Below are 26227 nucleotides of genomic sequence, written 5' to 3' on the forward strand. Positions count from 1 at the left end.
AAGTCTTCTTCGTTTTTTTTTTTGAAATTTCCCCGAAAGACCAATAGTGCCTGATAATTTTCTTTGCCATTAAAAAGTGTCGCATTGTGTTGCTTCAAAATAAAAAAGGTCCTAATGCAGACGACACTTTGTTCAGTTGCCATAATAAATATTGCCGGCTAAAATGGGCAGCAGTCACTAAAATAACATTTTAGTCAGCATATTGAGTGATCTCATAAATTACCCGGTAGACTTTGTTTTGCTTGTTAGAGCAGGTTTAATTTTATTCAGCCTTATTATAAGGCCTCTATTTCGCGCAGTTTTTACTAGGCGTGGCTAATTCCAGCAGAGACAAATATTTGGTTCTTCTTAACTGCTAATGTTATTTTGATGTTGTAATATTGTTTCATTTCTAGCTATCCGGATTATTAGTGAGTTACTATATATCTTTGCTTTTCAGTTACCCTTTAGAATAAATCTAGTCTGCAGTAAGCGGTGTCGGAGCAGGCATTTGAAACCTGCGATTGCTAATAGCGTACCTTAATTAATAGAATCAACCAGGAAATTATTGAAGCTTTATCACTGAGGACAAACTTGTAACTTGATTTTCCTTATTTCGCATTCGAGAATCTTCGAAGAAAATTTTACCAATGATTTCGCGAGTGCTGATCATAAATTCTTTTTTCCAAAATGCATTATATATGACGCAACAAATAGCAGTTTGGTGCGCGAAAATGTCTCGCATACAGTAATACAAAAACAATTGGAAACCACAGTTTAGTCTGCCCGTTGAACTGTTGAGAACGGGGACGAGCTTCGCGCAAGTCCATCTCAATGCTGGTCAGCAGCCGCTTTGAATGAAGCAGTCCTCACATTGTGTATAATGGAAGCTCATATACCCTGGTCAGATCAGCCGCTTTTGTATTGCACTCTCTCTTGTCGTTCATTGAAGCCTTCCAGACACGGTTGCAAGTCCCAACGGCACAAACTCGCTCGTCCCCACTGACTGCTTCTTCCAACTAGCCAACTCCGCTCTCTATCATTGAAAAATCTTTCTATGACTCAGCGTTCCTCTGCTCGGCGCGTCCATGCTAGGCTTTCTTCAGTGTCTGTGCCGACATTACCCCGGCTTCCCGACGCACTGTGGACGCCGGGGATGCAGCGTCAACTGCTATCGTTCCACTTTTCTCTTTACGTGCTCGCATGCGGAAAAAGGATTCGCAATTTTCTTGCTTGCTGTGAACTGGATAGTCCAGAATACGATGACTGTCAGTTGCATGTCTATATGAGAATCTCCCGAAGCGCGCCAGCGGGAAAGTTGTCACTCGTACAAAGCTTGCAGAAAAGACTCACAGGCTTGCGGCTGTTTGTTTCAGACTTGCCAGCAGTGCTTAAGGTTCTCCCAGCAACAGAATGACTTGCCATACCCTCCAAGCACAGGAGCATTTGCTGCCGAAGTCCACGAAACGCAAAAAGGTATTTTTGAGAGTATAGATAGTGACGATAAAACACGTTTTTGACTCTTGGGGCGGACGAGGTGGCCGAACAATAAGCTCTCAGGAAAGGATTTTTTTATTCTTTGTAATCAACCGTATCCTTATCAGTCGTTCAGACTCCAGCCGGTCAATCTCTTTCTGAGAGGTTTACCGCAAGCAACGCCCCCGCTTCCCCCAGAGATTACACTTGATAAGAACGTCCGGGCACTACCGCCATTTGAGTCGGCGAGAAGCCTTCACGCACTATAAAACAACTTAAGATGACAAATAATTTGCTGTAGCCTCTGGTATAGATTAAAAATTAAAACTTTTTTCTCTAGAAAGGTCAACTGGAATCCCAATCAGCGCATACGGCTGTTCGCACTGGCTGTTTAATGGGTAAGCGTCATATTTTGTCTTAAACTGCAGTATAGCCTAGAACCTATTTTGTTTTATATTCTTTTCATTCGAAGCGCGCTGTCAGAATTTAGCATATTGACACATTACTCCTTAACGAGAGTATGGAAGTTAGTTACTGGTGTTTTCATTGTATTCTTTGAATTTCGGCTATAGCTTTAGTTACACTAGTCTAAGTGTTCAAGCACAGGTATGAGTAGCAGCTCGCAAGCTTTTCGCGAGCTTTTCGCTTGGGGGAAGAGCGTTGTGATATGAAACAGGGCCCCAATAACTGTCGGCATTTTTCGTGATCATAAAAACTTTTTTCACGTACTAGTGTGTATAGCATGTGCGCATGCCGGTTTTCTCTACGAAGGATTCTTACTTAGAGGCCGCCCGTGTGCGCTCGCCGTATGCAGCGGACAATGAAGCGAGTCTCAGCTTCTGCTAACGATAATTTACTACGAAGACCTGCTCTTGCCCAATAGAGTCAAGGTATTCCTTTCTTTACGGAAATACCGCGTTTATGACTTAAGCTTGATTTACTTATATAGCAGAGCAAACAAGGGAAGGGGAATGAGGGGCTCGTTATAAATATGGCAGGAGCCAACAGCCACAGAAACCAAGGGACACAGAGGTTTTTAATTTAATTTATTTATTTTGTGCTGTTGTTCGATTTAGAATATTACTGAATATGTTATCGCGTAAAGATAATTGATTAGAAAAACAGAAGAAAAAACAACCACATGCCGCCGGTGGGATCCGAACCCACGACCTCCGAATTACGCGTCCGGGGCTCTACCGCTGAGCTACGGCGACGGCTGTCAACTCTTTTGCTTTCGAGGGTATTTATGTTTACAAATAACCTAACCTTGAGAGTGTTCATCAGCGCCACCTCACGTTCTTAAGCGGCGGACGCAGCACGTCCTGAGTTACCGCTGATATGACGAAGAACGTCATCGAACGGCGAGGGTGGAAGCTGCGTGAAAACCCTCTTATGCTTCCTATGGCGTCAGGGCTGCCAGAACCTAGGCCCTCGCTAAGCAATTAAGCAAACAAGGGAAGGGGATTGAGGGGCTCGTTATAAATATGACAGAAGCCAACAGCCACAGAAACCAAGGGACACAGGGGTAGAAGGATACTGCATTAAATCGCGATTTTATATCAGATCGCCGAAATTGGATTCAGAATGTGCGGTTATCAAAAGTTGCAGTATTTATTTAATTTATTCTTGTGCGGATGGCATTATGTTGTAGGTTTTGTGCGTGTGCGCCATCTGCCGTCCGGCCAGGCTGGAGGCGTGCGTGACGTCACACGTCTCGCAGCGGCCTGCTACCATCGCAAAGTGGTGGCGTCGACTCAGCTGTCGCGCCTCGAAGCTCAGAGCTCAGATTTTCGGCGCTTTATACGAAATTTTGCTACCATTGCCGCGCCACTACATCAGCTCCTCACTGCTCAGAGTGCTTTCTTTTGGACTGAGCATTGCGAAAGTGGTTTTCAAGCCTTGAAGGAAGCTCTCACCTCCGACCCTGTCCTTGGCCACTTCGACGATGCTGCTCCCACCATTCTACACACTGACGCTAGCGGCCACGGCCTTGGTGCTGCTCTTCTCGAGCCTCAGCGTGATAGTACTTCTCGCGAAAGAGTTATTGCGTTCGCCAGCCGCACTCTTGGCACCTGCGGAACGTAACTACACTATCACTAAGCAGGAATGTCTTGCCATCGTTTGCCAGTATGAAAATTCCGCCCCTATCTTTACGGCCTCCACTTCACGGTCGTCACGGACCATCCGGCATTATGGTGGTTGTCTAGCCTCAAAAATCTGACTGGCCGTTGGGTTCTTCGTCTCCAAGAATACAGTTTTGACGTCACCTACAAGGCCGGTCGAACGCACCGAGACGTCGATACCCTTTCTCACTGCCCGCTTCTGGAGTCTTTGTGTCTTTATTCTGCGCCACCTTCCACCTGTAACAGGGAATCCTCATCGTCGCAAGCTCTTCTGCACGTTGCCGCCCTCCCTTGCGTCACATCTGACGATTTAACGCCTTTGCGTCGGATGAGCGCAACGATGAGAAATGTCGCGCCCTAACGACCACCTCATGGGAGCTTCCTATCCTCCCACGCTCGGTTGTGTCGGCAGCTTCAGCAGTTCAAACTCGGAAGTGATGTGCTCTGCCGCTAAGTTTACTGCGCTGATGGCACCCACTGTGTTCTAGTGGTACCACGCACACTTCGCTCCCGTATTTTGGAGGCCCTCTACGATGACGCGACGGCCGGTCACTCTGGTTTTCACAGAACCTATGACCGCGTCAAGAGACGTTTCTTCTAGCCTGGCCTTTCCTCCAGCGTCGCTATATACGCCACATCTTGCCCGCTTTGCCAGAGCCGAAAACGGCCGAATTCACCTCCCGCTGGACATCTGCTACCTCTACCACGCCCCGCCGCGCCGTTCGCCGTCGTCGGTATCGACTTGTATGGCCCGCTTCCTCTCTCTACACGAGGTCATCGTTGGATAGTCACTGTCATCGACCATCTGATACGCTAAGTCGAGACCGCAGCCTTTCCTGATGGGTCAGCGCCCGAATTTGCCACCTTCTTTCTCCAGTACATTGTACTCCGTCACGGCGCCACGGTGCTTCTCAGTAACCGCGACCGGACGTTCCTTTCGACTGCTGTTGCCGAAGTTCTGCAAGCTTCTACACTTCACGAGATGACGTCCAGCTACCACCCCCAGACCAATGCTCTTACTTACGTTTAGAGGTCTGTTGAGCACTAAGCTTTTTATCTGAAGTAAGGGCGGATCCGGTATGCATATTTATTCAAATTTATCAAACAATATTACAAGATAATTGCGTCCAAACCTTTTGATTTATTTCTAATTTATTTCTAATTTTTATCAGGAAAATACCCGGTTCTCTGTTTTGTGCTAAATGTATACTCTATGCTGATGATACTACAATATTTTATTCTCATACATCTAATAGTACACTCCTATATCTGACCACCGAAATTGGGACGCAGACCTTCCTTTTGTCAGTTTCGCTTACAATTCCGCGTTGCAACGAACCAATAGTAAAGGCGGGGACACATGTGCGAAAAGTGCGTGCGATGCGCTGCGGCGCGTCGTTGCGACCGTCGTCGCAACGACCGAACGCAGCTCGTCGCATTCGTCCAACCTGCTGGTGCCAACGACGAGCCGCATGCGACAAACGCAACGACGGGAAGCAGGAGCCAATGCGAGCGCAGAGAGCGGCAGCGTCATGATGACGTAGAGCGCGATGCTCAGGGCGCTCGGGGCCGAGCCATCCCGTCTGCCGGTGTCATAAAAACGAGCTAAAGTGTGTTCTTGACTTAAATAATAAACCCTAGGATGAGAAATGTGAAAGAATATGTCATTTTTGAGGATCGCTGACCAATACTGAGCTGCTGCTAAAGGTAACGACTGCAATACAAGCAAACTTCTTTGCACAACCGCTTCGCAGCTGCCGCTGGCCGGCTCGCCTGGCGCCCGCTCGCTTCGCTGCCGAAGGCATCGCGGAAATTGACCATATTATTACTTTATTGTGAGATCATGCTGTTGACAGTAGAGCGATGTGTGGAGTAGGCCTTTTATTATAGCTCAGGCGACTTCCGAAGCGCCGGCCGCTGCGGCTTCGATACGAAAGAGGCTATAGGCCTAGCGACGACCACGGCAGCCAGGCAGTAGCAGAGCTCGTCGCCCGGAGCGCCCGCGAGCGGTGCCGTTGCCGAAAGCTCGCAACATAAGCAGGCATGCTTTGTCGCTGCTCGAGCAGACTTTCTGATAACAAGGCAATCTTGTATTTTCTTGGGATATTTGTAGACGATCACAAGTAGCGCTGAGGCACCGCTGCACGGCGGCGAAGTGTGACAGCGGTTGTGGGCGGAGCTTGGGTAGAGCGGCGCAGCGATGCTCACCGCTCCGTGTGTCCCTGCTTGCAGTGGGATGGCAGTTCGCACGCGACGATCGGTGCGGCGCGTCGGCGACGTTGTCGCACATGTGTTCCCTGCTTTACTCCCCGTTTTTTCTCGTTTACGGCCGTTCTCCGACTACCCTTCTCGACGCCTGCAAGCTCCTCACCGTCTGTCCCCGACCAGTTCCTCTCCCGCGTGGCCTGGTGCCGCCGCCTTGCTCGCCTGAACACGGAAGGCTGCCAGGAATACCTTAAGAGTCACTACAACATGACGCACCGCGTTGCCTCGTTCAACCCTGGAGATTTGGTCTTTCTTTTCATCCCTCTGCGGACGCCTGGTCTTTGCGACAAGTTTCAGCGCCGTTTCATTGGTTCGTACTTGGTGCTCAACCAAACTTATCTACCGCCTCACTCCCGTTGATCCCCCTCCGGACCGCCGTTACCGCGGGACTGAAAATGTACACGTTTCCCGCCTCGAACATTTCATTCGGCGCTCTGCATCCGACTAATCGCGGCCAGCCTGGCAGCTTCTGCCCGCGAGGGTAGTGAGTGTGAGCACTTTAATCACCTTCGTCGCCGTCGCCTCTCTGGCTGCGACTTCATTCTCTTTCACCTGTAAATTCCCATCGTCATCTATTGGGGCTGTCGCTCGGAACACGTCTCTGGCAGAGGGTTAGAATAAACGTCTTCCGTGAAGTCTTCCTTTGCAATATCACTAATTATATTACTTGTTTTGGAGAGATGGGTTGCGAAAGAATAATTTCTGTACCAACACTCCGCACTACTGCAGTAACTCTCTAATCGATCATGCATTATCAAAATTACTCACTACTGCTCAGACTGCCGGACTATCCATTGGTCTCAAAGATAATTTTCCTATATTAATGAGATTTAGAACTAGTTTAAGTCGAGCGTCTCATCCTACACTAGACTTGTTCTTGACAAGGATAAATTTGTTGAAGCAGCTGAAAACGCTGATTGGTCTTCAATTTAGTCAATTTAAGACGCTAAACTTGCATGTTCACAGTTCCTTAAAATTTTAACTTTCATGCTTGAATCATGTTCTCAAAGAATAAAGTGTAAAAGTAATTATAGAAACTAATGCAAAAAATTTCTGGAAATCAGAGTTCTAGCTGAAGTGAAAAGGAAAGGAAATCACTACAGAACTACAAAGCTTTAGCCTTTGATTGCTAGATTTTAATTAGGAGCGAAAAACTTAGCAACGCCCTCTCCAAATAATTGAAATGAGCTAAACATATTGTGACGCCCATGAAAAGGCCTATTCTACATATTCTATTCCTATTCTACATGATCGGCGCTGCTGCCTAAGCCGAAGATGAGGAGAACGAGGTTGGTGGTGTCTCGTGCTCGGCAAGCGGACCCAGCAGCTTTCAGTCCTCCGTCCCGGTCTCAATAAACCCTGGGCGTAACATCTTGGTGGAAGGTGCCGGGTATACCGAATTCACCGAAGTAACTGAATATAAATATCTTGGTGTTACATTAACAAGCAACTTAAGCTGGAACACTCACATTTCTAACACTTGCTCGTCTGCCTTACGAAAACTTTGCTTGTTGCGCCATAAACTAAAAGATTCACCACTTCAGGTTAAGAGACTAGCATATGAAACCTTTATAAGGACTAAATTGGAATATGCGTGCCTTGTATGGGACCCGTATACTCTCACTAACATAAAAGCACTTGAGCGGATCCAAAGGAAAGCTGTGCGATTCATGTTTTCGCAATACAATAGAACTGCTTTCGTCTCTGCATCAATGCAGTCGAATTCCATACCAACCCTTCAGTCCCGGCGCAAGTTTCTTCGGTTGAAATTCTTATTTCTGTTATTTAACCATAAACTTGGAATTAATTCTTCGCCGCATCTTAATCTACAGAACACCAGACAAACCCGACACTCCCACCCCCTTTCTCTGACCCTGTACTTTGCAAAGTAACTTATTTCAGCACTCTTTCTTTCCACAAACCATCAGTGACTAGAACAGCTTACCAGCTTCGTGTGTACGGTCTCCTGACCTGATAAGTGACCATTGTTAGTTTTTTTTTCAGTTTGTTTTGTTAGTTTCTTTTTCTTTTCCATGTCATTTCGCGCTGTTCGTTTTCTGTTTGCACTTTGGTATTATTGCTCAGTTTGTGTTCTGTTCTGTATCCACTCCTGCTTGGGCCTCACGGCCTGCAGTATGCCATAAATAATAAATAAAATAAAAATACTGGTTCCCCGAAGACGGATCCTCTGCCGCAACCTCACCGGAGTCGTCGCATTGTTGGTCTGCCGCCTTCTGTGCTCATGATGTCCCTGGACGGCGACGCTACGAGGTCTGTGCCCAGCAGTTCATGGCAGCATTTCCGGGAGCCACGGCCGTTCGCAGGCTCAACCAGCGAGGACGTGGATGAATAGCTTACCCACTACCAACGGGTGAGCCGCTACAATAAGTGGAACTCTTCTGCCCGACTTGCCAACGTCGTCTTTTCCCTGACCGACACGGCCCTAACGTAGTATGACAACCACGAGGATTCATTTACGACATGGGACCGCTTTGTAGAGGAGCTAAAGAAGTGTTTCGGCGACTCTGTGACGAAGAAGAAGCGGGCTGAACAAGCGCTTGCGCAAAGGGCTCAGCTTCCCGGAGAGACATGTACAAAGTACATTGAAGAGATCATAAAATTATGCAAGGTCGTCTCTCCTGGCATGACAGAAGAAGATAAAGTTGGCCACCTACTTAAAGGGTTTGCAGAAGATATTTACAATTTTCTTATCGGAAAAGCAAGTCTAGATTCCGTGTCTGACGTCACCCAGCACTGCCGCACATTTGAGACATTGAAGATGCGTCGCATCATACCGAAATTCGGACGTTTGGCCGGAGTGACAATGGTGGCAGCCGTAGACAAAACATCGTCGTGTGATCTGGCTTCCTCGATCCGCCAGATCGTGCGCGAAGAGTTGGCCAGGTCGCTGGAACTGAGTCGGTATTCTTCAGTGCAGATCCCTCCATCGCTGAGACACTCAGTCTCGCCGAAGAAGCCCGACGCCTTGCTCGTCTTCGTGTTCTCGCCTCCCAAGATCGGTCCAAAGCGCGCTACGATGCCCGCCGCCGTCACGTCACTTACAGGCCTGGTGATTTGGTCTTGTTGTGGCGGCCTATCAGAAAGCGAGGATTGTCTCAGAAGCTGCTGTGCCACTACGATGGACCCTATGTCATTATTGAGCAATTTGGTGCGCTCAATTACCGCGTAGCTCGTCTCACGGCAAGCGGACGTCGTTCAGCGCGAACTGAAGTCACTCACGTTGCCCGGCTGAAGCCCTACCACTCGCGCGGCGCTTCTTAACTCGCCCAGCGGGCTCCGGCTGCGTAGGGGGAAGTGTGACGCCCATGGAAAGGCCTATTCTACCTATTCTATTCCTATTCTACATGATCGGCGCTGCTGACTAAGCCGAAGATGAGGAGAACGAGGTTGGTGGTGTCTCGTGCTCGGCAAGCGGACCCAGCTGCTTTCAGTCCTCCGTCCCGGTCTCAATAAACCCTGGGCGTAACAATATGTATTACGAGGACAAACTAAACAATTATAGCAACAAACGTAAACCAGTATGGGAGATTTTTAACACTTCTAAACAGAAATAAGAAAACCGTGGAGATACGCTGAGTAATAAGGAACAGTGGTATATATACAAGCCCGACAAAAATTGACAAAGCTTTCGTGAATTTATTAACTCCAGTGACACGGGTCCCCTAGTTTGTACAACGCGGCTAATAACCGATTACCACATTTATTTTTCCTTTTCGCCTCTAGAATTCAAAAAATACTTGACATCATATGCATCTTAAGCACTACCAGCCCTGGACTGGGTAAAATCCACCCTTTACAAGTAAAAATTATTGCCAAGGCTTAAATGCGGATACTTCCAGTTTTAAGAAGGATCACCATACATTACTAGCAAATTAGTGGCCTATTTGCATTCTTTCATTTCTGGGAATATCGTAGAAAACGTTTTGAAATTCGTCTAAAAAATTGCTTAGTCAAATGCAATGTACTGCTTGGTCAAAATATGGTGTTCGCCCTAGACTCAACTGAAATCACTTTGAAATAGCTGTTGAAATCATTGTTCACAAACCTAATAAAAAGTGCAGTGCACGAAGGAATGTTTCTGGTTTAGTTTTTGTTCACTTATCAAGTATTTTGGACGCAATTAATATATAATATTCTTTGATAAATTTGAATAAATGTGCGTACCAGATCCGCCATTACTTCAGATAAAAATCTTAGTGCTCAACAGACCCCTAAATGTCAGTACTTCCGGTGTTTGTTCTGAAACTAACTTTCTAATATTGGCGTGCTTTAGGGATCCATTCTTGGGCAAATTTTATTTCGAACTTTTATCAGCAAATTGCCCGGTTGTCTCTTTTGTGCTAAATGTGCTCTCTATGCTGATAATACTAAAATATTTTATTCTCATACCTCTATTAGTACACTCCTATACAAGTTGCACTCAGACCCTAATAACCTACTGAAGTGGTGTACCAATCACAAGTTGACGTATAATTCCGGCAATAACTAAGTTTGTAATATTCAGCTCTCATCAATGACAGCTAACGTCGGTCACCCCGTATTGATTCGATGCCATACTATCCCATTGAGCGATTGCTCATCATTCTTCTGTGTCATTCTTGGCAAAAACTTCAAAATTCATCTTCACACAAATCATGTAAATAAGAAATTTATTGCTAGCCTAAGATCACTTATTTGAGCATGTCCATTTTTTCCGATCCCACTTTATTGTAGTTTTAGCTCACTTTTATCCACCTGCATGTTAATCATAGGAAGTTCCTTTAGGAGGACCCATTACAGTCTGAATTCGGGACCTCCTTCCGCGTGATATGCTGTACTTAATTAATGTATAAACAAATAACGGCTGATTCTGATTCTTGTTCTGAGAGAATTAGTTGCCGGAGTAACACGACTTTCGGCTCAAATCTCTTCACATAGTTCAAAAACAAGCACTTCGAATTCTGACTTTCAGTATTTATGGTTTTAATGAAAAAGCCTTACTATGTTCCAACAACATTCTTTCAATACCCCAGCTTCCTGATTATAGCAGCATTCTTGAGGATAAACTTATCAATGGGCTAGATTCTTTATCTCACTTTCCCCAGTCTTCCCTCCTCGGTGACAATAACACCAGGTTTGCCTTCAGCAAGGTAATTTTGAGTGAACACGGAAGTAACCTTGGAAAACAGACAGCTCTTTTTTCGTCATTTTCCCACTGTAATTCATTACCGTGTGAAAAAAAAATTGTGAAGCCGGTGTGCAGATTTAAAAAGGAACTAAAACTTTCCTGCTCAATACAATTTTACAATGAGGTTTAGTTTAACCGTTTTTGTTTGTATTTATTCTAATGTATGACTTTTTATTTTGTTACTTTTTGTACGTCTTTGTGTTTTTTAAACCATTTCTGCATGTATTTTACTGCTGCTTAAAATTGAGCTTGGCGCATGATGGTTTTAGTTCATTATGTGCTGTAAAACAAAACACAACAAGGTCATCGTAAAACTCGTTGCATATGTACTCGGACACGAGGACAAGCTATACATCTTATGAAACTTTTGTAACGGGGGGTTTGTTACGAGGTACTGGGGCGACGGGAACGGCAACGGCAGCAGTCTGGGATCAGGTCGGCAAAAGACACACAAGCGTAGCGCTGGCAAAAACTCTCGAGAGCACTGTCACCTCGTCTTCGTCTTTTCAAATCATCAGACGCATCTTCTTCTTCAGCCTTACAATCGCCCCGGGGACAAGAGGAGCCATCCTGGCGACTTAGGATGATGGCAAGACGGCGGGGTCGTAGTAGGGCTTGAGGCGCTGGACATGAACGGTCTCCCGTCCTCGGCGGCGCGGAGATCAGGAGACGGCGTGAGGGGTTCCACGATATAATTAACCGGAGAGGTGCGCTCCAGCACACGGTAGGGACCATGGTACTTGGCAAGAAATTTTGAGGAGAGACCGGGAGTTCCTGAAGGGATCCAGAGCCACACAAGTGCGCCAGAAGTGTAGTTCGGTGAGGTTTGGTCTTGGTCGAGGCGGGAGCGCTGGCGATACTGGGTGTCAGTCGTGAGTGATCGGGCGATTTGGCGGCAGGCTTCGGCATGTTGCGCGGCTTCGGAAACAGGCCGATATTCGGATTCATCAGGGCGGTAAGAGAGAATTGTGTTGATAGTAGCAGAGGGTTGGCGGCCGTAAATAGGAAAAAAGGAGAGAATCCGGTGGTAGACTGCGTAGCGGTATTGTACGCATAAGTAACGTACGCAAGGACGAGATCCCAATTTGTGTGGTCAGAAGCGACGTACTTGGAGAGCATGTCTCCGAGGGTGCGGTTAAATCGTTCAGTGAGGCCATTGGTCTGCGGATGATAGGCGGTGGTAGTTCGGTGAATCGTGTTGCCCTCTTTGAGAAGCGCCTTCACCACCTCAGATAAGAACACGCGGCCTCGGTCACTGAGCAGTTCACGAGGTCACCGTGGCGAAGGATGAATCGGTGCAAAATGAAGGAGGCGACGTCCGTCACTGTGGCAGCCGGAAGGGCAGCAGTTTCGGCATATCGTGTAAGGTGATCCACCGCTACTATAGCCCAACGGTTGCCGGCTGCAGTGTACGGAAGAGGACCGATAAATCAATGCCAACGCGGTCGAATGGGCCTGGAGGGCATGGTAACGGCTGCAGCTCAGCAGCAGTACGATGGGGAGGTGTCTTGCGACGTTGGCAGGGAATGCATGAGCGCACGTACTTCATGATAAAGGTGTACATTCCGCGCCAGTAGTAGCGCAGCCGTATGCGGGTATAGGTCTTGAAAACGCCCGCGTGACCACTGTGGGGGGCAGCATGGAAATATGCGCATATCTCCGAGCGTAAGTGACGTGGAATAACGAGCAGCCACTTGCGACCTTCGGAGTTGTAGTTACGGCGATAAAGCAGGTTGTCACGAATCGCAAAATGGGCAGCTTGGCGGCGGAGCGCACGTGACGGTGAAGCAGCTGTCGGGTTGGCGAGAAAGTCGAGAAGGGAAGCGATCCATGGATCCATGCGTTGCGCTGAAGGCATGTCGCTCAGGCGAAGCAAGGGCAGAGAAGCGCCAGAGGTGGAAAGGCTCGCAATCTCGGCTGGAAGGGGGCAGCGCGACAGTGCATCGGCGTCTTGATGCTTGCGGCCGGTGCGATACACGACGCGGATATCATATTCTTGCAAGCGAAGGGCCCACCTAGCGAGGCGGCCGGAGGGGTCTTTCAGGTTGCAAAGCCAACAGAGCGCATGGTGGTCGGTCACAACGTCAAAGGGGCGCCCATAGATGTACGGTCGAAACTTCGCGAGGGCCCATACAATCGCCAAACACTCTTTTTCAGTTACGGAGTAATTGCGTTCTGCTGGTGTGAGTGTGCGGCTAGCATAAGCAACGACGAAATCCATTGGGGTTACCCCGCACCTCCACCAAATGTAACGGGGGGTTTGTTACGAGGTACTGGGGCGACGGGAACGGCAACGGCAGCAGTCTGGGATCAGGTCGGCAAAAGACACACAAGCGTAGCGCTGGCAAAAACTCTCGAGAGCACTGTCACCTCGTCTTCGTCTTTTCAAATCATCAGACGCATCTTCTTCTTCAGCCTTACACCTTATTTATCATATCGAAAACATTAGGCTCAGATTACTAACTTCCAATCATCACAACGTTCAGTTAGAACCGGTGTCCCTCTGCTGTTTAACCTATATATTAATCATATTGTTACTATTGATACTTTCGCCCGCTTTATAATTTGTGCAGATGATACTGCAATCCTTATACCTGGCGATAACTGCAGTGATCTAAACATGCATGCTAATCGCATACTGGACAAACTAGCAGAAGGGTCACATACGAATTGCCTCTCATTAAATGCGACAAAATCCGAAGCTGCAGTTTCCATCCGAAGAATAAAACTTGTAGTACAGAAAAAGCTTTGGTTTACATATAGCAAGTAATTAAACAAGTAAAATCACTTAAATCACTGGGTGTTTATCTTCAACGAAACATGCAATGGGACGACCCTATTAATTACGTCATTTTGAAGGTATCCAATATTTTAGGCTTTCTATCACGCCACGGGAAGTCTTTACCGGAAAAAGTGAAACTTGCCTTATATAATTTTTTATTCTGCTCACACCTAAATTACAGTACATTAGCGTGAGCATCAACAACACATTCTATTTACAAAAGTCATTGGTGCTTCAAAATAAATCATTCGTATAGTCTACGACTTACCCAGCAGGCAAATAACTCAGGATCTGATAACTACCCTCGGTATGATAACCATACTAAATCTTTATGCTTGTAGAGAATTGCGCCTGTATAAAGTCGAGCAAAAACAACTTTTGATAGCATTTCCTCTCTGGCTCCTTTGCGTCAGTCTGAGTTAACCTATCTGCACCGCCATAAACAACAGAGGGTTTTACATTTATGAAAACAAGCTATGGCCATCAGATGGTTAATTACCAGTTACCGCTCGCACTAAACAAGCTAATTGAAGCTAACGTTAGCTTTCCTGATGTTACTCTCTCCTCTCTGCGTCATATTGTAGTTCATTTCAGTTGACAGTAATACATCAACGCCGCCGCGGTGGCTCAGTGGCTATGGTGCTCGGCTGCTGGCCCGAAAGACGCGGGTTCGATCCCGGTCGCGGCGGCTGAATTTCTTTGGAGGAGAAATTCGAGGCCCGTGTACTGTGCGATGTCAGTGCACGTTAAAGAACCCCAGGTGGTCGAAATTTCCGGAGCCCTCCACTACGGCGTCTCTCATAGCCTTAGTCGCTTTGGGACGTTAAACCCCATAAACCAACCAACCAATACATCAACGGTTTTTGTATGATGGGCCTTCCCTCTTATTTGTTGTTTGATGTTTAGTCTCCTATTTTCTTTCATTCCTTATAATTTGCGCGCCTACGATGTTTATTTTCTTGACTGTATACAGTTGTATATCAAACCTAACTGTTATACTGAAAAATTTCCATAACAGTTATGTTTCTTGTCCACGTCACTGCCGCCTGGACAGGGGGTGAGAACTCGGTCAAGCGGAATGCTGCTTTTTTTCTCCCCTCCTCCATCAAATTCTATTCGATCTGATAGAAATAAGCTTATTATTATTATTATTATTATTATTATTATTATTATTATTATTATTATTATTATTATTATTATTATTATTTTATTATTAGTAATATTATGTTAATATACGAGATCCCGATGCAGTCTAGGACAATGGGACGTCCTTCAGTATATTCTGCTTCCTATTGCACTTGCCAAATGAAATAAAATTTTAATTGATTTATTGACTGATTAACTGACTGACCGATTGATTGATTGATTGATTGATTGATTGATTGTGTGACTGCCTGACTTACTGACCGCTGACCACTTCACTAAAGATCTGGTCGCTTCGTTAGTATGCCCTCCCCCAGGCACCCTGAAACCCTTACGAAAAACTCATGAAAAACTCATGATTAACTTCCGACCTCTCCACCTTTTCCTCATTAAAATTCCTTTCTCTCCCTCTCATTATTAACTATCTTTCCAGGTAGGACAAACTGGCGATGAACAGTGAGTGCCCCAGATGTCTAAACAGATGATAAGCATTGCTGTGCGTTTGACCGAACTTCTCATTCTATTTTGCGTTGTGCTGATACCTAGGCCATCCCCTCTCTTGAAGCCTGTTTGGTTTCGAGGTTTTAGCCATAGCATCAACTTTCATCGCTTGTTATCAGCTTCGACAGAAACTCTGCGTCTTCTGTGATTTCATTTTTACAATGTTCAGTCGTCAGAAACCGAGCTTGTTTTCGTTTCTCTGTAGGAAGTTTGCGCATGAATTTAGCTGGAATTCGCCTCACCTGCAATTCATCAGTCAAAAATTCGTTACATACATTCCAGCACATGCCTGCGTTCCCTGATTACTCGGCGACCGTCATTCCGTGATATTGGTTCATAATTTCACGAATAAAATAAACATTTCCCTCTATCCGCCTTGTCAAAGGGTAACCTGACCGAGGATCATCGTTCATGCTCATGTTTCAGACTTCAGTACTACTCAAGGATTGTTTCTTGACGTCTTTTTTGCGCATCTTGTGAGTTTCAGTGAACGTGTTTCTCAAAAGCAAAAAATCTGGGGCAGACACCCTGCTTCATATGATCGCATACGAGAGTTCCGCCGATGTGTTGCGCTTAAAGACGTTGAAGTCTGGGCATGAGAAGCGCTAAAACCAAAGTTCGGTTTCTTTTGGGTCCCTGTTATGTATATCTGTGTAAGAGCGTATTCACGCTCTCTGTCTCGTGTACATTTATGCCTCAGTGTTTCTCACCACGTAACGACTTGTCCGTCTTTACGGTCATAAAGTTATTTCTGACCGCGAGTGACTGTCGCTTGAGGTTTAACGTGAAGGCACTTGAATAATGTCGGGGGACATGAAGACGTTATGCGCGGTTGAAGATAGATCTTGGTCACTCTTCCATTCGTCGGATCAGTTACATGCGCTTTGTGGGCGTCATTATTTATTCCCGTCAAAGTGGCGACGAGGTGTGGACTCGATTGTCTTCGCACCTGAATGTGATCCGTAGAATTGAAAGTGAGCATTGGAGGAAACCACCATTCCTCAATGGCCAGACTTCATGAAACAGTGGTGATTAATTTCATATGGTACAAACTGCCTTAATTTCCCCTTAGGTATCGCAGCTTGACCGTCTAGAGATTTTGCGCAGAATGGGCCTAAGAAGAGCCCATGGAGTTCCGCAGGTGGCACAGAACAATGCAGTTCTTCTTGAGTCACTGTGGAAGCCTCTTAGCCTTATCGCTTTAGAAAGGTGGCTAGTGCAACTTGGCCGTCTCAGAAAGACGGTAGATGGGCGAGCCCTTCTGCAGCTGCTCTGAAAGAGATCTCAATCCCGAGCCTACTTGGCACCTAAAACACATAGTTCCGTAGGCCCTGATGTTCGAATACAAAGCAAGCGGTTGAAACCCGCCCCAGTCAACTGCGAGCCTGGACTGTACGGCCTGTACTCCTATAATGCGCTCTAAGCGCAGTTCTTATTTGGCAGGGACGCAGTCGGTCGAACTTGAGCATTTAGAAACACAATACGCCCGCTATCTTTAAATTTTCACTGATGGTTCTGTTAATGAGGCCAAGGGAGCGAACTTTTCTCATTCATTGTTTGAATATTTGAACACTGCCTCGTCTGTATGCTTTATTGAAGTCTTCGCCTCCACAACAGCCAAAAGCGCTGCAATTGAGGCGGCTTTACAGAAGCTAGGGTCTCCTCCGGCTCAACCTGTTACGATCCTGACGGATTCAAAATATGCCTTTAAATGGTTGGAGCACGGGTTCTCTACTAATGCCCTATCTGTTAGCTGGCTACGCGTGGTGCATAATCTGCAGAGCAGAGGCTTCTCAATGTAATTCCAATGGGTGCCCACGCACGCAGGTGCCATGGGCAACAAGATGGCGGACAGCCTCGCCCACAAACGCTGTCAGGTAATCCATTAAAAAAATAAAACACCGCCAAGATGCTAAGAAACTCTTCACAGAAACGGTGCTCGACCATTTCAATACCCTGTTGAGTTCACCCAATACGCCATGTGTAATCAAATGTCTGAAAATATCCCAGGCCACATTACTGCATCGCATCTCACGAGCTCTGCTCGTACCTGTGTGTGGATGCATAAGGCGGGTCTCGAATCGTCTCCGCTGTGTTTCACATGTGGTGTAAGCGGTGATGTAGAACATTATCTTATGTGCTGTCCAGTGTCTAACGCGGAGAGGTGTATGTTGTTCACTTCCCTCAGCAATACAGGAGCCCCTCACAGTTCCCTTCAGGAGATTGTCTACCCATGCGAAAAAAGGTCACATAGAAAGGAGGTTCCTCGCCTTCTTTTCAATTTCCTCTAGGACGCAGATTTCGACTCCAGATTGTGACAGCAGCAGTTGACTACTGTCTGTTATAGGTGTCTATGTTTATAGCTGTATAGATCAGTGTCTGATGTGGCCGATTTGTGGACCTAATTTTATATTTAAGTGTCGCCGCGATGGATAATCCGCTAGGCTAACCCCAGCAGTAGCTTGCAACAACCTCAACTATTTAATGTCAGTGAGCCCTTTTCCAAAGTCCGTCGCACAAGCCATAAGGGGGCCAAGAAAACCACAGTCACTGTCACCGCCCTTTTCGTACCCAGAACTTGAAGGGGCTACCGGACATTTTTATTGCTGTTGCCTTTTAGGAGCGCTTCGTTGGATCAGGCTGAACGACCTGCAGGATACGCAGGATATTTCGCTGAAATATTAATTAGGGCAGAAATGAAACCATAGTTTGCCTCAAAATGAAACAATTCACGTTTAAAACAGTGCCAAGGAACCAATTAAAACAGCAGATACGGCAGGATATAAATATATGCGTGGTTCATCACAATGAAGCTGCTCGTGACCTATCGGAGACTCCGCAGTGAAAAGCTCCGGGAAATTTCGACTACCTAGGGTTCTGTAACGTGCAGAGCGAATCGGAGAGCCCATGGACGTTTTTAGTCGAACTGGGGGCTACCGGGGCCAGGGTCTGGCAACTTTCAGCTCAGTAGCCAAATGCTGTAGCTACTACACTACCGCAGCGCTTCACAAACAGAAAAGAATCGGTGATTTCATTTCAAATAGCTTATGATGAACGCCCAACCACTGCTAAAACACTGCTAGAGAGCTTTTTAAAATCTTTCATTTTTTTTGCTTCCAACAAACTTTAAGCTGTAACCACAATGTTAGTAATAAAATTGAACGATGGTTTTCAGCAATATGGTACCTTTTACTAGAAAGGCTTCAAACTTTTTTGCAAACAATCGAAAATGTTTCTATGACAAGCGAAAGCAGCAGTGGAGTGAATGTGCTATGGCGTTTCTTCTTGTTTTCTACACTCTTAAGCGTCAACATGTTAAGGCTGAAATACTTGGTCTTAATTCCGGCCTTTGAGCATCTGTAGGAATAAAAGTATTTAACGTGAATATAATAAAGCCGAAGCCCAGGAAACATGAATATTTTCCTTTTTTTACTTTCACAGGATCCCCGCCCAAGACGGCTTACGGTGAAGTAATCATCCGGTAAGTACCGAACTTTTAATAATAAAATCAGATTATCTGTGCGTCTTGTGCTTACACAAAACGAGAAAATAGCGTTGACCGCGCAGTTGTCTGCTCTTAGGTAAGCTATAGAAACTACGGCAAGAGCTTCACTGCGCCGGCACAATGATTTCAATCTTAACTCATTAAAATCAATAATGATGACAGCACCAAGATCATAAAACACACACAACAAAAACATACCGACACACTGGCGTGCTATGCCTGTGCTATTTTTGTGTTTTCAGCTCTGCTCCCTTATGTATTTCGTATGGGCTGCCACGAGTTCCTATTTATGTATCAGTGGATTCGTTTACCCCACCTCCTGACGCGAAATTTTGAAGCGGAGCATTGGTTTGCAGACTGGCAGGTATTGTTATTAAGCGGTCTCTGTCTTAGTAAAACAATTACTGAACACTACAAAATAAATATGCTTTTTTTATCCAGCCGTACGCTTAGCTTTCACGTTACAACGCAGCCCACTACCACCTTGTCAAGCAATATGCGGCTGGTCTGCCCACCAACTTCTTGAACTACTATTACTCTAGTGCAGATTAACTCTTGCTAAGCCCCATGAACTCCACTGAGTGGGCATAGCTGAAATGTGTAAATACAATTGCGGACGGTATCAATAAACGCTCGCTTTGTTTCTGGTGTCTGAAAAATGTACGCTCACTCACCTCTCAAGACATTTTCTTTAGAAGCAGATCAACCATGAAAATCTGATGGTGTTATGCGCGAATTAAAGGAGCCGGCATATGAATGCAAAGTAGAAAATGACCACGTATTAATGCCATCCCGCTATACACTTATGGCGGATCTTAGGTGTATGACGGGATAGCTGTGCAAATTTCGACCACCTAGGGTTCTTGAACGTGTTCTGATATCGCACAATCCACCGGCCTCTAGAATCTTGTCTGCATCAAAAGTCTACCACTGCGGCCGGGATCGAACCCGCGTCTTTCGGGTGGGAGCTTAAGTGTCCCTTTCGATCATTATGTCGGCTGGACTATGGTGCTTAAACTCGCAGCTGTCATTAGCAACTCAAAGCGTTTTCTGTGCACAGGAGGCGGTTGCAGTCCCGTCCTTGTACAGACCAGCAGCATGAAGGCTGAAAAGCCTTTGTTACGAAGCATTTTTTAAAGAAATATAGTTGACAGTGAAACATTTATTACTACATTCATAAGAGAGCTGTCGCTGACTGAACTTCCTCCTCTAACTGAAAGTTATCCTGCCCTTCGAGGAGCATAGGTTCGAACAAAAGACAAACGTTTATTTATACATGTCGCAATCTGTGGAGGGATTCTAGCAGGGGGGAATACATACAAAAAGAAAATAATTCATTTACAGGGAAGGGAGATAAATGAAAACAACGGCAGGTTTCAAAAGGGCAGTAAAAATGGCTGAGGCCGAGCTAAGGTTAAGCCTAGTCAGATGCGAAGCATATTGATGGCTAGGCTTGGTAATACATGGCTTTTCTTGGTTGACGTTCATCCCGCTCTTCATCGGTCTCTGTTGCACGCTGAAGCTTTTGCTTCTCGTTCAAATCAGCCCTGCTTCTAGGCGGCATCCCAATACCTGGCCGCCTCGTAAGTGCTCGGAGAGCAAGGCAAGCTCAGCTTTATACCTCTGCTGTAGCGTCACGTGGTCAGCTGCAGCGCCTCTGATGTGGAGCCTCCACCGCCGCGGCCGACCGCGCGAGCCGGCAGCCCATCTCTCCTCTGCAGTGACGTCATGTTGTCACGTGGTCACGCTAAAGGTCAATGGTAGCTCCACCGCCGCGCTCGACGGGCTGTAGTGTAGCTCTAGTAATATGCTTCGCATAATAGAAAAAAAGCATAATGAAGCATTTTATGACAAAAACTTACTGAAAATCTTCAGATGACATTCAAATAAAGGTTATGCTTCTGGCCCAGGCAGAAGTATGTCATTTCATAACAACCATCCTGGTTGTTATGAAATGATAGAGAGGCTGCGCATTATTACAAACGACCATAGTCTTGTGTCCATTTTAAGCACTTGGAGCGTATTCCAGCTCGCGGCTCAGGGCACCCAGTTAACATCGCCCACGCTCTCACAACTTCCCCCCACCCAGTGACAGATAGCCTCTGTGAGTACACCAACATTATCAGCATCATCACCAGCCTCACTACACCCACTGCAGGGCGAAGTCCTCTCCCATGACTCTCCAATTAACCCTGTCTTTTATCAGCTGTAGCCACCTTATCCTCGCAGTCTTCTTTATATCATACGCCCACCTATCTTTCTGCCGCCCTCTGCTACGCTTGCCTTGTATTGGAATCCACTCCATTACCCATAAAGACCAGCGGTTATCTCGCATTCGCATTATATGCCCTGCCCAATCCCATTTATTCCTCTTGATTTTGACTGGAAAGACATTAACCCGCGATTGTTTTCAGACCCACTCTGCCCGCTTTGCGTCTTTTAATATTATACCTACAATTTTTCTTGCCGCAGCTTTCTTAGTTCTCCTTAACTTAAGCTGAACCATTTTCTTTACCCGATAAGATACAGCTGATTGCTGGCACTCAATGAGGAGACAAGTGGTCCGTTGCTTCCTGATATTGTATTCTCGAAAATACCAGATACATAGTCGCTGTCCGATTAACACTGATTTCCTTAAAACATGGTCGAGAACATGTGCTCTCGCTCGAGGACAGCAACAATCTACCCAAGAGATCAAGAAATCTGGGGAAGTATCTGACTACAGCACTGCTCTCCGAAGTATCTTTTAAAAGCAGGAGAGCTGGCCTACGCTCACGGCAAAAGAGAGGAATACAAGCTACATACATAATTGGTCTTCTAAAGGAACCAGCAGTTGCTCCTGAAGACAGGCATCGGGAAAAAAATTGGAAGGGACACTTAAGCTCCTACTTAGGGTGGGACGCGAGAGAGCAATGGTTTTTTTCCAATACATCCAGAAAGTCATTCTTTATTTTACATTCTAGATGCCTGTAAGTCTTCATACGCCTTCTGGCGCAGTGGGGGAGCGCTTAAATGATGCGGCACTGCCCTGCAATGGCAGGTGTTCCGAGCGGTGGTCCTTGTGCGACTCAGGTTCCTCTTCCCGAGTGTCCAAGCAATAATTTAGCTGCCAGTTGCCTCGGTGCGCAGTTTTCTCACTATCTGCCTTGCAAGTTGTGGCGCAAGGTCAACTGGCCTGGACTGCCGACCAGCCTCCTAGGTTGCTGTCTAGGCACCACTTGCCAGAGTCGTATTCGCGATTTTCCGCTCCAAATGTCGACGCCGGATTTTCTCTATAACGGGGCCGATGTAGTGTTAAATGCCGGCAAGACGATTTACAAGTCCACATTGTATAATTAGCCTGTTTTCTCGGGAGAACTGTGAAATTGAATTTGGGGACAGTAGAAGCATAGGCAGTGCTCACATCGAGAAACTCAAGCCGTACCAGGAACCAACCAACGAGGTTCACCTGTTTTGCTCTCGGAGGTAGTTTCTTGTTGGCCACCGCTCTCTCCGGCAGGAGAGAGAAGGTTCATATCTTGTACATATTACATGCGTATATTTTGAATATATTTCGTCTCCATTACTAGTGTAGAAAGTTTTGCGAACATAATTGACAGGGAGCGAAGTTTGCATCGTTTCCTTAGCTTTCATATTTTAAAGTTCTCGATACGAGTGTCTTCAAACCCTCGACACGTCACGTGCGACAAGTAGCTAAAGGAGAGACTGAGAATTGCATGCGCTCTTGCATGCGCGAAGTAATAAAATAAAGGCAGATCCTCCGTTACCTCAGGGTCACGCAGGCGAGGCCTCGTAATCTTTTAAAAGCTGTCGAAAAGAAAGGCCAGCAACCTAGTCGTGATTGCAGGAAACAAAATTTCTTACATGCTTCCCTCGATTAACTTTTTACCTAACTGCGGAGTTCATAAGGCAGGAAAGATCTACTATATTTCTCAGAAGGGCACAGTTGCAGTGTGCTCTCTTGGACAGAGAATGCTACATTACACAACAGAAACATGCTATGAAGCACTGTGTGTAACTGTAATCTTCAGTATTGTGCTTGGCTTGAGGGACACTAAAACGTATAATGTACAGAGCATTTCACCTGAGACTTTAGACAATTTTTAATAATAGGCTCTTTAAGTTACAAGAGCGCTTCTTTTGCCATAGCATTGTCAACGGTGTAGTACATCGGAATACAGCTAAGACATCCTAAGAGAAAACTATGCAACAGCTGTATCTTAGCGGTACTCACCTACGGGGCAGAAACGCGGAGGCTAACGTAAAGGGTTCAGCTTAACTTAAGGACAACACAGTGAACTATGGAAAGTAAACTGATAGGCGTAACGTTAAGAGACCGGAAGTGGGCAGAGTGGGCGAGAGAAGAAACGTGGATTAATGGCATCCTAGTCGAAAGCAAGAGGAAGAAATGAGCTTGGGGAGGGCCTGCAGCGCGAAGGCAAGATAACCGCTGGTGCTTACAGGTGACGGAGTGGATTACAAGACAAGACAAGCTAAGCAGTTGGAGGCAGAGACTTAGGTAGGCGGATGAGATTGAGAATTTTGCGGCTATACGGTACCTGCAGCTAGCAAAGGACAGGGTTAATTGGAGAGATATGGGAGAGGGCTTTGCCCTGCAGTGGCCGTAGTCAGGCTGATGATGTTTATGAGAATGATGCGAACTATCAGGCTGGTTAACTTCTTAACTATTACCGTTAATCTTCTTAACTATTGAGAGGCATGTAGCCCACTGTAAGTAATATTTATATAAGTTTTTAGAATTTCGAAAACGCGCTTAAAGTTGACTCTGTGGCCCAACAAATTTCAGCTAAATCGAGCCAAAATTCGTGGGCTTTCCAGGAGGTTGCAAGCAAAATAGACTCTCCAGTGCACATAACTCGTTGAAATAGCCAAATTTGTTCGTCCACAAAGCCGAAGCTAACCGTGTTTTCGAAATTATAAAAACTTACATGGATATTACTTACTCTGGGCTACATGCCTCTCAGTAATTAAGGAGCTTAGATGTAAAGATAAAAAGTTGACATTTAATATTTGTTAACCACCTTGCTAGTTAGCACGTCTTAGCTGTATTCTAATGTACTACGCCGCTGACAATGCTAGTCCGATAAACGCCCTCTTCTAACTCAAAAAGCCTATTTTAAAGCACTCTGTATAGTGCGCAAGGGTTCGTTTTCGGTTGATCGATACCTGCCGGTGTTTGTTTGCATCTGTCTCTCGCCACTAAGACATTCTGTGAGCATAATTAATATATGCCATTATTGGCGTGATCTTTGTTGGTAATAATTACAGATTTAATTCTTTTTTTCACAGTGCATCCTAGTGTTCACTCTTGTACAAGAATTCTATCCACACGATGAATAAAGTTTCATTGTTCCACACTATTAGATGCGGGAGAGAGGGGCGGGGGTTTTAACAATAAAAATAACTTAAAAAACAAGCTAGATATATATTTTGCGCTTCGTTGAGTAACTTTTTCGTTTGTCTATTCATTTTTAATCAACTAGCCCGAGTACACTATGGAGGTTCATAGCTGCAGCTTTTTTTCAGAGACGAAGGTAACAACAAGTGGACCGTCAGCATGAAGAAATCCACGTGAGTAGCGTTTTCACTTCATGAACAGCGGCGGATCTTCGTCTTCAAGGGTCAGACAACCAGAAACCTCCGGCATTATTCATAAATCGAAGCTGAGTTAAAAGGCTAAGGTCATATTGGCTAGCATCATCATCATCATCAGCCTGACTACTCCCACTGCATTGCAAAGGCCTCTCCAATGTCTCTCTATTTAACCCTGTCCTTCGCGAGCTGCGGCCACCGTATTCCCGCAAATCTCTTAATCTCATCCGCCCACCTAACTTTCTGCCGTCCCCTGTTACGCTTGCCTTCTCGTGGAATCCACTCCGTTACGAGCGGTTATCTTGCCTTCGCATTACGTGCCCTGCCCAAGCCCATTTATTCCTCTTGATTTCGACTAGGATATCATTAAGCCGCGTTTTTTCCCGGACCCACTCGCATGGTTCTGAACTCTTAATGTTACGCCTACCATTTTTCTTTCAATAGCTCGCTGAGTTGTCCTTAACTAAAGCTGAACCCTCTTTGTTTGCCTCCACGTTTCTGCCCCATAGTTGAGTACCGATAAGATACAACTGTTGTGGACTTTCTTCTTCGGGGATATTGGTAAACTGCCATTCATGATCGGAGAGAACGTGCCAAATGCGCTCCACCCCATTCTTATTCTTCTAGTTATTTCCCTCTCATGACCCGGATCAGCGGTCAGTACCTGCCCTAAGTAGACGTATTCTCTTGCTACTTCGATTACCTGGTATTGATGAGCACTGCTTAAGGTGGTGAGTTCTCGGATCAGTGACGCTATACATTTCTCCTCCTCGAAGCCGCTATGTTCGCGTGGAGGAAAAACAAATCAATTGTCAACATTTCATTCTATGGGAGAAAATTTGAATTAAAGGAATAATGCGTTAAATTTTAGGCGGCCTAATATTGTGCTGGAATGAAAGCTGGCGTTTCTAAGTCGACTGAAACCGCATCGATTCTGCACGAAGTCAGCGGAAAGCATTCCTTCCTCTCATTTTTTCCGCCGCTTGTGTCCGGAGTCCTTTCAGCTCGAATTCGATCCACGCGGTTGCCGCAACCAGCGAACGGTGAGGGTGCCAAAGTATTATTCCGTCAATGGTTGCAACATTACAGCGGCGGGGTGAGGGACACTTTATGTCATACTCTCCCAAACGATGCTAAACCTGAAGAATGGATCCGTGTGGCGCCTCTAGCCTTTGCGACAAACCTTCTATGTCCGATTATTTATCGCGGCAATTTATTTATTTTCTTATTTATTTCTTGTACCTTCAGAGCCAGAGGCATTATTGAGGGGAGTGGTCGCATACATTAAAAAAAATGTACAATGCAGCAAACTAATTAGCAATACAAAAATGATGGCTCCTAGTTATATAATGTTAGCTGTTGGGTTCTTGGTGTGCTAGTTAATAGTATATAATACACAACGTACAGCGCAGCCGTACAGTGAAAAAACAAACAAACAAAATGCTCGTACAAAAACAACAAAAATATAAAAATAGATGCTCCTACTTATACAGTGTTTTCTATACTGTCTTGAAGCGTTGGATGTCAGTAATTATAGCGGTTGATGCAGGTAGGTGATTCCACTCAGCAGCTGTGCGCGGAAGGAATGACTGAAACATGGCATTGGTTTTGCAAAATGAAATTTCGACTTTGTTATTGTGATATAGCCTTGT

At 45.8% G+C, this 26227-nt stretch overlaps 1 long non-coding RNA gene across 1 annotated transcript; it reads left to right on the forward strand.

Moving 5' to 3' along the window:
- The first annotated feature begins 1715 nt into the window (after positions 1-1715).
- Positions 1716-24551, forward strand: LOC149337033 (uncharacterized). Its single transcript, XR_016284654.1, has 3 exons — positions 1716-1853; positions 18899-18938; positions 24510-24551. It is a non-coding gene; the product is annotated as an uncharacterized LOC149337033 (long non-coding RNA).
- The last annotated feature ends 1676 nt before the right edge of the window (positions 24552-26227 follow it).

Source organism: Amblyomma mixtum, chromosome 7 (genome assembly GCF_055824585.1).
Source record: "Amblyomma mixtum isolate Tamu chromosome 7, ASM5582458v1, whole genome shotgun sequence".
Taxonomy (NCBI): domain Eukaryota; kingdom Metazoa; phylum Arthropoda; class Arachnida; order Ixodida; family Ixodidae; genus Amblyomma; species Amblyomma mixtum.